The sequence below is a fragment of the Macaca mulatta genome, chromosome 1 (genome assembly GCF_049350105.2).
Source record: "Macaca mulatta isolate MMU2019108-1 chromosome 1, T2T-MMU8v2.0, whole genome shotgun sequence".
NCBI classification, from domain to species: domain Eukaryota; kingdom Metazoa; phylum Chordata; class Mammalia; order Primates; family Cercopithecidae; genus Macaca; species Macaca mulatta.
In genome coordinates, this window is record NC_133406.1 from 139,208,668 (window position 1) to 139,223,903 (window position 15,236).

Here is a 15,236-nt window from a genome sequence, read left to right on the forward strand (position 1 = left end):
AATATCCACCTGGCTGGGCATGTTGGCTTATTCCTGTAATCCCAGTGCTTTGGGAGGCCTGGCTAGGAGGACTGCTTGAGGCCAGGAGTTTGAGACCAGCCAAGGCAACATAGTGTTACCCCTTCTCTACAAGAAAATTTAAAAAATTAACCAGATGTGGTGGCACACACCTGTAGTCCTAGCTACTTGAGAGGCTGGGGCAGGATGATTGCTTGAACCAAGGGATTTGGGGTTACAGTAAGCTATTATTGAGCTACTGCACTCTGGTCTGGATGACAGAGTAAGACCCTGTTTTTAAGAAGAAAAACAACAAAGATCCAGCTAAGTGGAAGTTGAGTTAAGGATATATTTAGCTTGGATTTAATGGGATAGGCCTATGTGGACTGCAGAGTCTTGTGTATGGTTATATTATAACTAGCTAAGCAAATTCAAGATGGGCTTCTAGCAATACTTCTATCACCCCAAGTACTGACTCATCTAGAATCATGACACAAAGATGCAGGTCCAGACGTGGTCATGGTATACGAATGGGTCTTATGGTGCCGGGCACTGAAAGTATGTGGCTAAGTCAAGAAAAAATGAGAGAAGTTTTCTCAAATTTGACAACAAAATCTGAAAGTTTTGGAAGACATTATTAATAACAAGTTCATGAATTGTAAGCTAAAAAAGCCATTTTCTACCAATAAAAACAAAATAAGACTTCTGATTCCACACATGAAATATTACCTGCTATTTTGATCTGAATGTTCATGTTTCCCCCAAATTAATATGTTGAAACCTCACCATCCATGTTATGGTATTAGAAAGTGGGTCTTTGGTAGGTAGGTTAAATCATGAAGGCTCTGCCCTCCTGAATGAAACTAGTGTCCTTATCAGAGAGGTCCGGGAGAGCTGCTTCATGCCTTCCACTATGTAAGGACCCAGTGAGAAGGCACCCATCTATGAATTAGAAAGCAGACCTCACCAGACGCCAAATCTGCTAGCACTTTAATTGTGAACTTCCCAGTCTTCAGAACTGTAGAAATACATTTGTTGTTTATAAACCACCCAGTTTGTGGCATTTTGTTATAGCAGCCCAGAGAGACTAAGACACTTGCCATGGGCATTGCACTTTCACTGTAAACAGCTAGTAAACCAGAAAAAATATATAAAGCAAGTTTTCAGATATATCCAAGAATCTCAATGACTCCAAGCAGAAGAAACAAAGAAAACCACTCTAAGACAAATCATAATCAAATTGCTGGAAATCAGTGATAAAGAGAAACTCTTCAATGCCCAGAGGAAAAACAACACATTATATTCAGAGGGACAAAGAGAAAACTGACAGCCAATTTCTTATCAGAAGCCATGCAGACCAGAAGATAATGAAAATACCTTTTTAAAGTGCTGAAAGGAAACAGAACAAAATAAAACTGTCAACCTACAATTCTAACCCAGTAAAAATATCTTTCAAATACATAGGGAAAACATTGACTTTTTCAGATGAATTCTTTCAAAAGAGTTTATCACTAGCAGACCAGCACACACGTTCGCACGAACACACACATGAACACACATGCACGTACACACGTGCATGCATGCACACACACGTACACAACTGTAAAAGGAAGTTCTGCAGCCAAAGAAGAATGATACCAGATAGAAATATGGACCTACAGCAAAGAATGACAAGCAACAGAAATGGTAAATATGTGAACATATATAAAATATAATTTTTCTCATTTTTAATTTCTTAAAAAGATATTTATGTCTTTTTAAAGCAAATAATAATGTTTTATGAGGTTGATAATATATATATATATATATATATATAGCCTTAAAATGTATGACATAATAAGAGCATAAAGGATAAGGAGGAGTAGTATTATATAATTTAAATGTTGACTATGACAAGTTAAAGATAAGTACTAAAAATAAATCAGCAACTAAAAAATCATCTAATAGTAGAAATTAAATACCCAATTAATAAGTTTTTTAAAGGAGAATAAAGGGAAGGACCAGATGAGAAAAATATAAAACAAATAGATGGTAGACATAAGACAATTGGTATCAATAATTACATTAATTCTAAATGCTCTAGACACTATAATTTTATTTTATTTTTTTTCTTTTGCTAGATATTTTTTGTTTGTTTTATTTCTCAAAAAGAACTAACATTGTTAAGCAAGTGAAGAGCTTCAAAGGCAAGTTACAATGGAAATAAACAAAAACCTGGAAAAGGAGACTTTTTACCTGAAGGTTAGTTATCACAAAAAGAACAGTGACTGTCTCACATACTACTAAATATTTCTCGTTTAGCAATAGATAACTTAAAAGTTTGCTGGAATAATGCACTAAAAGGGAAAGAGAGTAGTGAAATAAATTGTAGACTGCATTATAAGAAATCAGAAAGTCAAGACAGAAGCAAAATAACTAGTTTTATATCTAAATACTTTAACAATACCCCTTATATTTATGCTATAATTTATTTTATAGTAATAAATCATATTACACTATTTCATACCAACTATGTTTCTACGTCTTATGTATAATGACAGTGAATAAAACTTGTTCTTCCATTAAGAAACTTATGCATCCTGAAAAGGCCTTTAGAATACACCCTTCTCTGAATCTTGCCCTCTAAAGAAAAGGAGTATACAAAGTATTTTCTTCTTGTTTTACCCTTCCCACAGGCTGTAAGGTAGATACTAACTAATTTCAAGCAAGCTGATGAGGTAAGAGCCTAGAGATAGCAAAACAAAAGGAATGAAAGTGTTTTGTGTCCCTGACCCCTCTAGGGCAACTTACCAACCCTAAACCACCTGCCAGAAGAGTTTCATCACAAAGAAATTAATGTTAATCTTGTTTCAGTCAATACACTTTAGGATACCTTGTTATTGTGGCTTACACTATATCCTAATGTAACTTTTGATGAAGATACTCTGGAAAAGATAAGAACTCCTTAATTTTAATACTGTGAAGAATGTGATTTCTCATAAAGTTTCTAGGATGTTTGAGCATGGTCATTCTTGTGTTTTTTCCTCAGTAGCCTAGTAAGTGTCAGTAGCATTTTAGAACCAGATTTGTCAACAGTTTGTTTCAGGCTAAAGTTCTGGTAACTGAGATATATGCTAAATATAATTATTACTTTGTAAAATAGAAGTGATATGACAAAAATAATGTTTATGCTTGTCCAAAAATGTTTGCCACCCATTAATGATATCAGACAGTACTGACTAAAATTTTGTTAATTTGAAGAAACTTTCAGGCATTTCTTCACCCCATCCTCTCTTATATCCCTCTCAACAGCTTGCTGAGAATTTGTACCATGTATTTGTACATTTACAAAGTTAAGAACTTTTGACAGCACAGGAGTTGCAGACAATAGACACTATAATTTTAATGACAGATTGGATTTCTGAAAAAGCAGGATCCAACTATATGCTGTTTACAAGGAATCCACTTTAAATAAAGAGACAGAGATTGGTTAAAAAGAAAAGACTAGAAACAGATATACCTTGTAAATATTACTCAAAAGAAAGGCAGAGTAGCTATATTATTATCAGCTAAAACAGACTTCAGAACAAGGGATATATTAGATATAAAGAGACATTTCACAATGATTAAAAAGTCAATTAATCAAGAAAATATAACAGTCTTAAAGTACATGCATCTAATAACAGAGCTTAAAAATACATAAAGCTAAAACTAACAGAACTTGAAAGAAAAATATATAAACCTACAGTTAATAGTTCGATATTCTAACACTCCTCCCTAGTAAATGAAAAAAAAAATCATTAAGCGTGTAGATGACCTAAGCAACACTATCAACCAACTTGGCCTAACTGACATATATAGAACACTCTAATCAATACAGAGTATCCATTATTTTCAAGTGCAAATGGAATATTCACCAAGAAAAAACAGATTTTGGGTCACAAAAGAAGTCTCAATGAATTTTTTAAAAGTAAATCAAATAGACTATTTCTCTTACCAAAACTGCATGAAACTAAAAGTTAATAACAAAAAGATATCTGAAAAAAAACTTTAAATATTTAGAAACGTTAAAAAACCCTTCTAAATAATCATAGACTATAGAAGAAATCATAAATAATTTAAAATATATTTTGAAAATAGCCAGGCATGGTGGCATGCACCTGTAGTCCCAGTTACTCAGGAGGCTGAGGTGGGAGGATCACCTGAACCTTTGAAGGTTGAGGCTGCAGTGAGCCATGATTGCAACAGTGCACTCCAGCCTGGATATCAGAGTGAGACTTCGTTTCAAAAAATTTTTTTGAACCAAATGAAAATGAAAAAGTCAAAACCTCATTACCTATACCTAAAGCAGTTCTTAGGGGGAAATTTGTAGCATTTAATAATTATATTTAAAAAGAATAAAGTTCTAAAATTAATGACTTAAGCATATACCTGAAGAAACGAGAAAAAGAAGAACAAATGAAACCTAAAATAAGCAGAAGGAAGGATGTGACAAAATTTATGGTATTGTTCAATGCATAGAAAATGAACAAACAAAACAAGATATCTTGTTTCAGTCCAACTTAGAAAAGATTAATCAAAGTAATAAATTTTGTGATGGACTGAACTGGTCATATAGTTGTTTTGATTTCTCTGTCACTCACAGCAGTCAATCACCAACTCCAACCTTTGTAATGCTTTTCTCATCTGTTCAGTGTTTTCCCTTAACAAAATCACTTCACCACTTGAATTTTGTATTATATTACCTCCCAAAGAGAGATCACTCTCCATCTAACTTGTTTCCTTACCTCTAGACTCACCTTCCTAAAAATCCTTCATGTATAAATTGGCTCATTTATTTATCCAAAAATATTATGCAGCACCTACTATGTACCAAGTAATGAACTCTTCACTGAGGTGAATACAACATGGTTCCTGTTATCGAAGATCTATTGAACATCTCAGTCAAGTGAAAGAGATTGGCATTTACATAAATAAGTGTAATTCAATAAAATCAGTGTATTACACCTAGCATATGTGTGTGTGTGTGTGTGTACTAGTAATAGTAGTCCATTTTCATACTACTATAAAGAAATACCTGAGACTGGGTAATTTATAAAGGAAAGAGAGTTGGCTTGCAGTTCCACATGGCTAGGGAGGCCTCAGCAAACTTACGATCATGGTGGAAGGCAAAGAGGAAGCAAGGACCTTCTTCATGTAGTGGCAGGAGAGAGAAGAGCATGAGCAGAGGAAATACCAGATGCTTTAAAACCATCAGATCTCATGAGAACTCATTCACTATCACAAGAACAGCATAGGAGAAACCACCCCCATGATCCAATCACCTCCCACCAGGTCTCTCCCTAGATAAGTGGGGATTATGAGGATTACAATTCAAGATGAGATTTGGTTGGGGGCACAAAACCCAACCATATCAGAAGGTTAAATGGTTTCAGGGTCTCAACACTGCCCTTTGTAGAAACTGGGAGCATAGTTAAGTGCACTGACCCAAACGAAGAATACCTGGGTTCAAATCCCAGGGCCATCACTTACTAGGTGAGGGTTCTTGGGTGACTTCACCTCTGAGTGTTTATTTTTTCACCTGTAAAATGATGAATTTAAGAATTAATAAGTTAATATATAAAATGTATGTAAACTGTTTAGAACAGAGCTTGGCATGTAGAATCCACTATATAATACTTCTTGGCTCTGGGTAAACTACTGCTCTGAACTGTCATTTCTTGATCTGAAAAAGGGCACAAATTGATAACCTCTGTGGTCTCTTACAACTTGGAGGGACCTTGTCAATGTTTTGAATCTTAATATTGTAAAATCAAGCCATGTAGTATCTCAAGAAACACACTATAGTCTATTGAAGTTTTATTTAAATCTATTGTTCTTTAACAAAGTCCAACCATGTGAGAACAGCCTATTTTCTCCAGTTGAGAAGGCAATGTTTAATTACTTTCTGGTGATTTAAAGTAAGCTGAACAAATCTGTAAAATAAAAAGTTGGAAAGAAAGGTTTTAAATATAAATGTATAATCTGAATATATTGTCTCTGCAGATGTATATTTATTCATTTGATTGCATAAACAAATAAAACTAAATCAAGACCCACAGAAACAAAGCCATTTCATTATCAGGAAACTTCACTTATTTTAGCTGTAATTACCTTCATGAAGATTCCCACAAAGGGAGATGTCATACTGAATTTAAACATACTAAGGAAGAGCATCAAGTTGCATTTTAACATTGTCAAAGCTTTTAAATACACATGCCATCACAGAAATACACATTTTGCAATTGACTAGGATTTAATCACTTGCACACTTTTATAAAAAGAACTATTTTTTAGTACGCTTACTCTGAAAGAGTGTGAAATTACAGGTTCTAACTATACTAGACTAAGTTCCTTGGTAGGCCTACGACATTTTCTGTAAGAAAATTATCAAATACACTTTGGATTCCAACATGTTGGCTATAGTCAATTTTAATTATAAGCTTTTCAGATTTGCTTTTAAAAAAAGCAGATCTCTTGGCTAAATATGTAACTGACATCCACAATTTAAAATCAGACAAACACTCAAGTGGATACTATTTTAAATAATATATGATTAATAATAGTCATTTGTTTCTTGAACTGTTACTGGAACTGCAGAATGCAGTCTGTCCTCTTATTTCAGAAAAACAGGTATCCTGTCTCCTTTCCAACTAACCCTCCCACAATTATGCCTGATAACCTTCCCTCTGTCACCCACTTTTGCCTAAAAATATGCTTAGATTATATAACTATATAATATCTGTGTCTATATATCTATTTCTGAATCTCTATCTCTATATAATTTATCACATGTCCAAATGGAATGTTTTTTTCTCCCCACCTCACTCCTTTCTCTCCTTGTTTCTACTCGGTTAATTGCATCTCTACACCTAATCATTCTATGTGGAGATCTCTGAGCTGTTCTTCTTTCCTTTCTCACTTTCATCTTGATTTAATCAGCCACTAAACTCAGATGGCATTTTCCTCCTTAGTAACCCTTGGATTTAATCCTTTCTCACCACTTCCACTGCCATAGGTTAGAAACTCCATACTCATCTCTTGCATGGATTTTATTCTTACCTGATTATAGTAATTTTTTACCTGATCTCTGTGTTCAATACAGTACTTTCCTTTCATATTACTCTGCACAGTTCACAAAGATTATTGTTCTTGTCTAACTGTTGCATCATATTGTAATTTTTGGTTTACATGTTTTGTCTTCCCTTCTTGATTTGGAGGCATTCACTACATTTGTGTCAAATGAATGAGCATGATGTTCACTATTTTCTCTAAAATAAAGATCTACTAATTTGCTAAAATAAATTACACTTTCCTGGAGAATCAAATTGATGAAGAAAATTAGACCATTGAATTTAGCTATGTTTTTCTTATTACTAGTATATTTATTGTGACTCGGATCTTTCCAAAACAGATGTTTTTTGTTTAATTTCTGTTTTTCTCTAGAGACAATGCTCTGTTGCCCAGGTTGGAGTGCAGTGGTATGCTCACAGCTCACTGCAGTCTTGAACTCCTGGGTTCAAGTGACCCTCCATTCCAGCCTTCTAAGTGGCTAAAACTACAGGCATGTGCTATCACACCTGGCTAATCCGGTACAGGTGTTCTTAACCTGGGATCCATAAATAGACTTCTAAGAGATGTATAAACTTTCTAATATTTATAGGAAACTTTCTGTATTATTTCTGTGGTGAATGACCATAGTTTTCACCAAATTCTCAAAGAGGTCTGGGTTGCCTATGTGCTGAAAGCGCACTGTGGTGGGTTTGCATCCCAGCTCCACTACTTACTGACTGTCGGACCTTTGGCAAGTTCTCTTACCACTCAGTGCCTCACACAACTTTCTCATCTTTAAATTGGGGGATAATAAGAGTAATGGCCTGATAAGGTTTTTGCAAATATTTAACATGTATGTAAAGTCTTCAGCATACAGGCTAAGTGGCTATGTGGTTTTTGCTAGAAAAATGCCTATAACATTTTTTAAAATACAAAATTTAAAATTACCGTTACTGAAAACATAGGATTTAAAGCTAAAAAGATAGGTCAAAGTTGGAAATTCAGGTTTAGAAGTTAACATAGAAGCAGCAATTAAAATCACAAGATTGGGAGTGGTTCCAATGGGAGAAAGAATGAAGAGAAGGGCAAAGGGTTTTGGATTAAGCCCACAGTAAAGTGAAAGAGGAGGGAAAAGAGCTCATGAAGATCTTAGTGGACTCTTAAAATTTAATGCAAGAATTTTACTATGAAAGGTACGAGGACTGTGTAGTCCTAACACTTTGGGAGAATGAAGCAGGAGGGTCGTTTGAGGCAAGGAGTTCAAGACAAGCTGGCCAACATAGTGAGACCCTGTCTCTAAAATAAGTAAAAATAAATTTTAAAAGGTATGATTAAGTCTTCCTTAAACCAAGGAAAATGAGGAATAAGAAGGGACTGTGAATTTTGTATTAGTTTTCTAGTAACAAATTACCACAAACTAGTTGGCTTAAAACAACAGAAAATTATTCTCTCACGATTCCAGGGGACTGAAGCCTGAAATCAAGATCTCTGCAGGGCCATCCTCCTTCCAAAGGCTCTGGGGAAGAATCTTTCCTTACCTCTTCTTGTTTCCAGTGACCTCAGACAGTCCCTGGCATTCCATGGCTTAGAGCTGCGGCATCACTCCAATCTCAGTTTCCTTCTTCATATGGCCATTTTCCCTCTGTGTGTCTCTATGTCCAAATTTCCCTTTTCTTTTTATGATACCAGCCATTGGATTTAGGGCCCACTCTAATCTAGTGTGACCTCATCTGAACTGGATTACATCTACAAAGGCCCGATTTCCAAGTAAGGTCACATTCATAGATTCCTGATGGACATGAATTTTGGGGGAACAGTTTTCAACCAAGTAGAAAAAACTTCAGCTGCTTCAGAGTTCAGAGAAAGTTATGAAGAATAGCTCAGAGATCTCTACATAGGATAATTAGGTGTAGAGTTGCCATTAATTGAGATTGGAATTAAAGAGAGAAGGGAGTTGAGGTGGGGATTAAAAAAACCATTTCATTTGGACATGCTGAATTTAAGATGGGATTGGGACATCAATATAGGGAGGCATAGTAGTTGAAAATGTTGATTAGGAGTTCAGATAAAAGACTGGGGTTGGCAGGGTGCGGTGGCTCACGCCTGTAATCCCAGCACTTTGGGAGGCCGAGGCGGGCGGATCACGAGGTTAGGAGATCGAGATCATCCTGGCTAACACGGTGAAACCCCATCTCTACTAAAAATGCAAAATAAATTAGCCGGGCGTGGTGGCGGGCACCTATAGTCCCAGCTACTCGGGAGACTGAGGTGGGAGAACAGCGTGAACCCGGGAGGTGGAAACGGGGTAAATATTCTGAAGTAAAAGATATATTATGAACATAGTTGAAGAAGTGAAATGGATGAATTATATAGAGTGCATGATGAATAAAATGATAAAAGGATTTGTAATCAGAGTTCTCCAGGAAAACAGAACAAATAGGATGTACAGTTGGTCCTCTGTATTGGTGGGTTCCACATCTGCTGATTCAAAAACCTTTAGATTGAAAATATTTGAATATTGTATCTGTAGTGAACATGTACAGGCATTTTTCTCTTGTCATTATTGCCCAAATAATATGGTATATTTACATAGTATTTACATTGTATTGGTTATTGTAAGTAATCTAGAGATGATTTATACAGGGGAATGTGCATAGGTTATATGCAAATACTATGCCGTTTATATCAGGGACTTGAGCTTCCTTGGCTTTTGGTATCATAGGGAGGACATATAACCAATCCCTCACAAATACTGGGGCATAACTGTATCTGTATCTGTATCTGTACATGTATATGTATATGAGAGTGTGTATTTTTTTAAAGATATTTATTTAAAGGAATTGGCTTGTGTGGCTGTAGGGGCTGACACTTTGAAGCCTGTAGGGCAAGAAGTTTGAAATTTTTAAGGTGGGCTGATCAGCAGGCAGGAAAACCAGAAACTCAGGCAGGAGTTAATGCTGCAGTTTTGAGACAAAATTTCTTCTTCTCTAGGAATCCTCAGTTTTGCTCTTAAACCCTTCCAACTGAGTGCATACAACCCACTGCATTATCTCCTTTAAAGTCAACTGATTGTAGATGTTAGCCATATCTACAAAATACTTTCACAGCAGCATCTAGATTAGTGTTTGATTAAATAACCAAATACTTTAGCCTAGACAAGTTGACAAATAAAACTAACTTTCACAGGAGTAAAGAACAAATCCAGCAATTAATAGGAAAACAAAGGTATAGAAATACAGATGCTCCTCAATTTATGATGGGATTTTGTCCTAATAAACCCATCATAAATTGAAATTGTCTTGAGTTGAAAATGTATTTAATACACCTAACCTACTGAACATCATAGCTTAGCCTACCCTACCTTAAACATACTCAGAACACTTAAATGAGCTGTCAGTTGAGCAAAATCATCTAACACAAAGCTTATTTTGGAAGTGTTGAATAGCTCATGTAATTTATTGAATACTGTACTGAAAGTGAAAAGAAGAACAGATACTCAAAGCACACCTTTTCTAAACATGTATCACTTACTCACCATCATAAAGTTAAAAATCATAAGCTGAACTATTGTAAGTCAGGGACTGTCTGTACTGATAGGTAGGTAGTCAGAGAGGCAGAAAACATGAAGAAAGGGGGCAGAGAACATGAAGAAAGGGGGGCAGAGAATGTGAAGAAAGGGATCAGAGAAGCCAAAAGGCAGAGATCATCAAGATGATCAACCGTGTCAAGTCCTATTAAGAAGTCACATAAGTTAAGAGCCTAAATCTCTTCCTGGAATTTGACACTTAGTTAGTTGTGACCTAGCAAGATCTGCTTCAGTATAGTTTAGAGAAGGAAGCAAGATAGCAATGAGCTGATAAATGAAAGGGAGTTGAGGGAGTAAGGACATTATTGCAATATATTTGTAGAAACAATAATCAAAATGTTCTAAAAACCACTTTCCCTTCCTTCTACCACCAAATTATTTGGGTCTTCCCCAGGGCTAAAACCACTCCCTGAGGGGATAACCCAGCAACAGGTGCAGTCACGGCTGTTTAGATGCCAAGCATTATGGAAATTAGTTTCATGTCACAGATGACAAATTAGACATTATTAGTAATACTTTAAGATATATTAGAGAATCCCTAGAAAAAGTTTTTTATTTTTTTGTAGAAAGACATGGAAATATATTCATTATCAAATAATATTACTTTAAAAAGTTAGCTGTCATCTATATTCTTTTCTGGTATCAGGAAAGATTGCAACTATCTGTGACATGACAAGTTTTGTTAAGTGGTCATACTTAAAGTCTGGCTAATTAAAAACAAACACAGTTCATATAGAGTACACTTAGGATACATGGGTGCATAGGATTATTTCATCATGAGGAAATAGAACTTAAATTGGTTGTTTATCAAGGTAAATATTCATTTGTCTCTAATGAAGTCAAGAAGAACAGTTACTTGGAATAAAAATGCCATCTAAAATACTTAACTTCCACAATTGGTAGAAAGTTTTTTGACACATAATCTTAATATCTACTCAGTAAGATAATAATCTTATGTATGTTTCTTCTTAACTGAAAATATATACACAAATTATTTGGGCCTCCCTAAGGCAAAAACTATTCTCTGAAAGGCTTCTTCTGGGATTCATGAGAAAGTCCATTGGCTCTATAAATTAAAATTTACAAAATATTTCTTTTGTTGAGAGTGACCTTTCTGAGCCTCTCTTGGCTATGAAAGGTCACTCTTAACCTCAAACTTGTGGCCACTATTATCAGTCCACCACATTAAACAGCTGTGTGTTTGGATGAAAGCACTGAGTCTAATTTATACCAAAAAGAGCTGATCATTTTTGAGCCTTTTTCTATTTGTAATCAGTCAAAAATTGCTGAGTGTACTTTACATGCAAAATACCATGCTAAACATGGTGGAAAGAGGACGGCATGAGTGGTGGCAACCAGAATGCAATGATAAAATACGATCCTCCTGACAAAGATTATGATGAATCTGTTTGGTTCCTTTCACTTGAATGCAGCCAGGCCGAAAATGTAGTTGGCATTGAAGATAAAGATAAAAGTAGGACAATAATCAAGTCCTCTGACTTTCAAGGATTTATATCTAACTTTAATCTGTTTATCGATCTGACTCAAGGAAATAGAATCTTAGCATATTAAAGTTGAAGGACCCATAGATAGGCAAAATAACACAGCGGTTAAAAGCTCTGGAACCAGATAGAGTCAGGGTCAAATTCCAGAGCTAAACACTCTGAATTTCAGTTTCCTCATTAATAAGATAGGCAATAACAGACACACACACACACACACACACACACACACACATATCAATTGTGAAAACTTAAAGCATCTAGTGTGTGGGTCCTAGTACATGGAAGATAATCAATATAGTGGTTATTATTATTATTATTATTATTAGAACATATATAGTCCAAACCTCTCATCTACTAGATGGTGACATTGAGTCTCCAAAAGAATGTTTACGGCGAGTGGCAGACAAGTTAGGAATAAATTCGGAATGCTTTAACTGGGGGCAAGCTTCACTCTGAGAACTAAGCATTTCTTCAAAGTGTGCTGGTGCACGTTTCATATATTCCACATTAGTCTAAACATTCAAAACACTTATTTAATTCTTACTACTTTTCCTAAAATAACAATAAGCCACACTTTACTTCTTTTTGAGATCTGCACAAACACCAATGTTTGGTCTCAGAGTCAGCAACTATTTAATCTCATAATTCTTTCCATTGCTTTTCATTAGAACATAGGTTCTAATGCTAGACTTTATAGAAAAATACACCTGTTTCAGTATACCTTCAATTGCCTTTAAGTCTACTTTCCCATTTGTCCTTCGTTTTTCTGCTTTTCTCTTCCACTACTCTTTATCACAATATAGAAACACAGTATTTTCCTCCACTTTTGAAGAATGTATTGCACTGATTTATTTTCACTGTTCCCCTTGACACATCTCTATTTTTAGTACTGATGGATCACATCGGTAGAATTGTAACTGAACTCCTGATATATGGGCTAGCTTTTGACTTTCAGAGCACCCAAAGGAAAATGATGAGGTGCAGAGATTATTTGGAGGCCTGGGTCTGGCAGTGGAAGAGATATCTGAAGGTGCAGTCAAGTAGTCAAAGTCCTTCGGCCTTACTGGAATTATCTGTCCTTCAGACCCTGCTGTATTTCAGCCTGTAAATCCTAAACTGCTTTTCTATCCCCTTCTCATTGATCTCTGAAATATGGGGTACTCTGGACAGACCTTAAAATTTGAAGTTGGTTGAACTAGGTTCAAAAACTGAGTGTTAGACACTAGTTTTGTGTCTGATCAAGTTGCTTAACTTTTCTAAACTTCAACAGACTGTAAAAGGGAGCTTAAACCTATTTACCAGAGTTATTATTACGGTTAACTGACATAACTGAGATAATGAACATAAAACACCTGATAGTAAGCTCCTCTCGTGATCCTAATTTTGACTTGACAGTTTGATGCTGATCTCCTGTATGCTTTATTTTTATTACTCATTTAGTTATAGGCACTTAATTTATGATGAAGGTAAATTGAAGAGAACATGATTTATTCAAGTTGTTTTTAGACAAGCGGCTTTCCATTTGGAAATTATTTTTTACCCTATCACATAACATGCCGTTTGAAAAAACAATGCAATATGTATAATGGTATCCAGAGGTACTAGTTAACTAACATGTTAAGCAAGATCTTTGCTCTAGATTAGTCCTAGGAATATTTTGATTGTAAGTTATGTGAATATCAAGTTTTTTAAAATTTTGCTTAATTAATTTACATAGCGAAATGCACAGATTTATTTTATTATTTTATTTTAGATTCAGGGGGTACATGTGCTTGTTACATAGTATATTGCATACCAGTGAAGACTGGGCTTCTAACATGCCTATTACTCAAATGGAGAACACTGTACCTGATAGGTAATTTTTCAACATTTGCCCCCTCCAACCTCCCCCTTTGGAAGTCCCCAGTGTCTATTACTTCCATCTTTATGTCCATGTGTATCCATTGTTTAGCTCCCACTTATAAGTGAGAACATGCAGTATTTGTTTTTCTGTTTCTGAGTTAGTTCACTTAGGATTATGGCATCCAGCTCTATGTTGTTGCAAAGGACATGATTTCATTCTTTTTGTGGCTGCAGAAATGCAATCTTAAGTGCAAAACTGGATAGGTTTTGACAAGCGGATACACACATATAACCAATAACTAATCAAGATTATCACCCTGGGGCTTGGCACAGTGACACAGCCTGTAATCCCAACACTTTGGGAGGCTGAGGCAGGCAGATTACTTGAGCCCAGGAGTTTGTGACCAGCCTGGGCAATATAGTGAGACCTCATCTCTACAAAAAAATTTTTATAAAAAGATTAGCCAGGTGTGGTGGCTTGTACCTGTAGTCCCAGGTACCCAGGAGGCTGAGATGAGAGGCTTGCTTGAACCTGGGTCGAGGCTGTAGTGAGCCAGGATTGTACCACTGCACTCCAGCCTGGGTGACAGAGTGAGACCCTGTCTTGGGGGAAAAAAAGGGGGTATCACCCTGGACATTTCCCTAGAGCACCTTTCCAATCAAGCTTCACCCCTGTAGGCAACCACTTACTCCATCAGCATAGGTTAGTTTAGCCTGTTTTAAAATTTCACATAAATAGGATCAAACAGTATTTATTCCCTTGTGTCTGGCTTCTTTTGATCAATATAATGTTTCTGATATTCAGTCATCTTTCAGATTGTATCAGTAGATCATTTTTAAATTGCTTATAGTATTCTGTCACATGACTATATCACATATATATTTTCCCTTCTAATTGATATTTTCATTGCTTTCAGTTTGAGGCTATTACAAATAAAACTGCTACAAACACTCTTGTACAAGTATTTTTGCGAGCACATGTATTCACTTCTCTGAATAAATACTAGGAGTCAAATGAGTTAGACCACAAAAGTATACATTTAACTGCTAAACAGGTTTCCAAAGTCCTTTCACCATTTTACACTATGCCAATTATGTATGAGAATTAATTTTAGCCTTGTTATATTAATTTGCATTTTTCTAATAACTAATGATGCTGCATACCTTCTTCCTGTGATTACATACATGAATATATCTTCTCTGGTGAAGTGTCATTCAAGTCATTTTAAAATTTG

At 35.5% G+C, this 15,236-nt stretch overlaps 1 long non-coding RNA gene across 1 annotated transcript in view; it reads right to left on the bottom strand.

Moving 5' to 3' along the window:
• LOC106999933 (uncharacterized) overlaps window positions 1–15,236 on the bottom strand; it is a 62,225-nt gene that overhangs the window by 25,439 nt on the left and 21,550 nt on the right. Inside the window, exon 2 of the long non-coding RNA XR_003721437.2 lies at window positions 5,509–5,557. This is a non-coding gene — a long non-coding RNA (uncharacterized LOC106999933). The remainder of the gene's footprint in view (window positions 1–5,508; window positions 5,558–15,236) is intronic.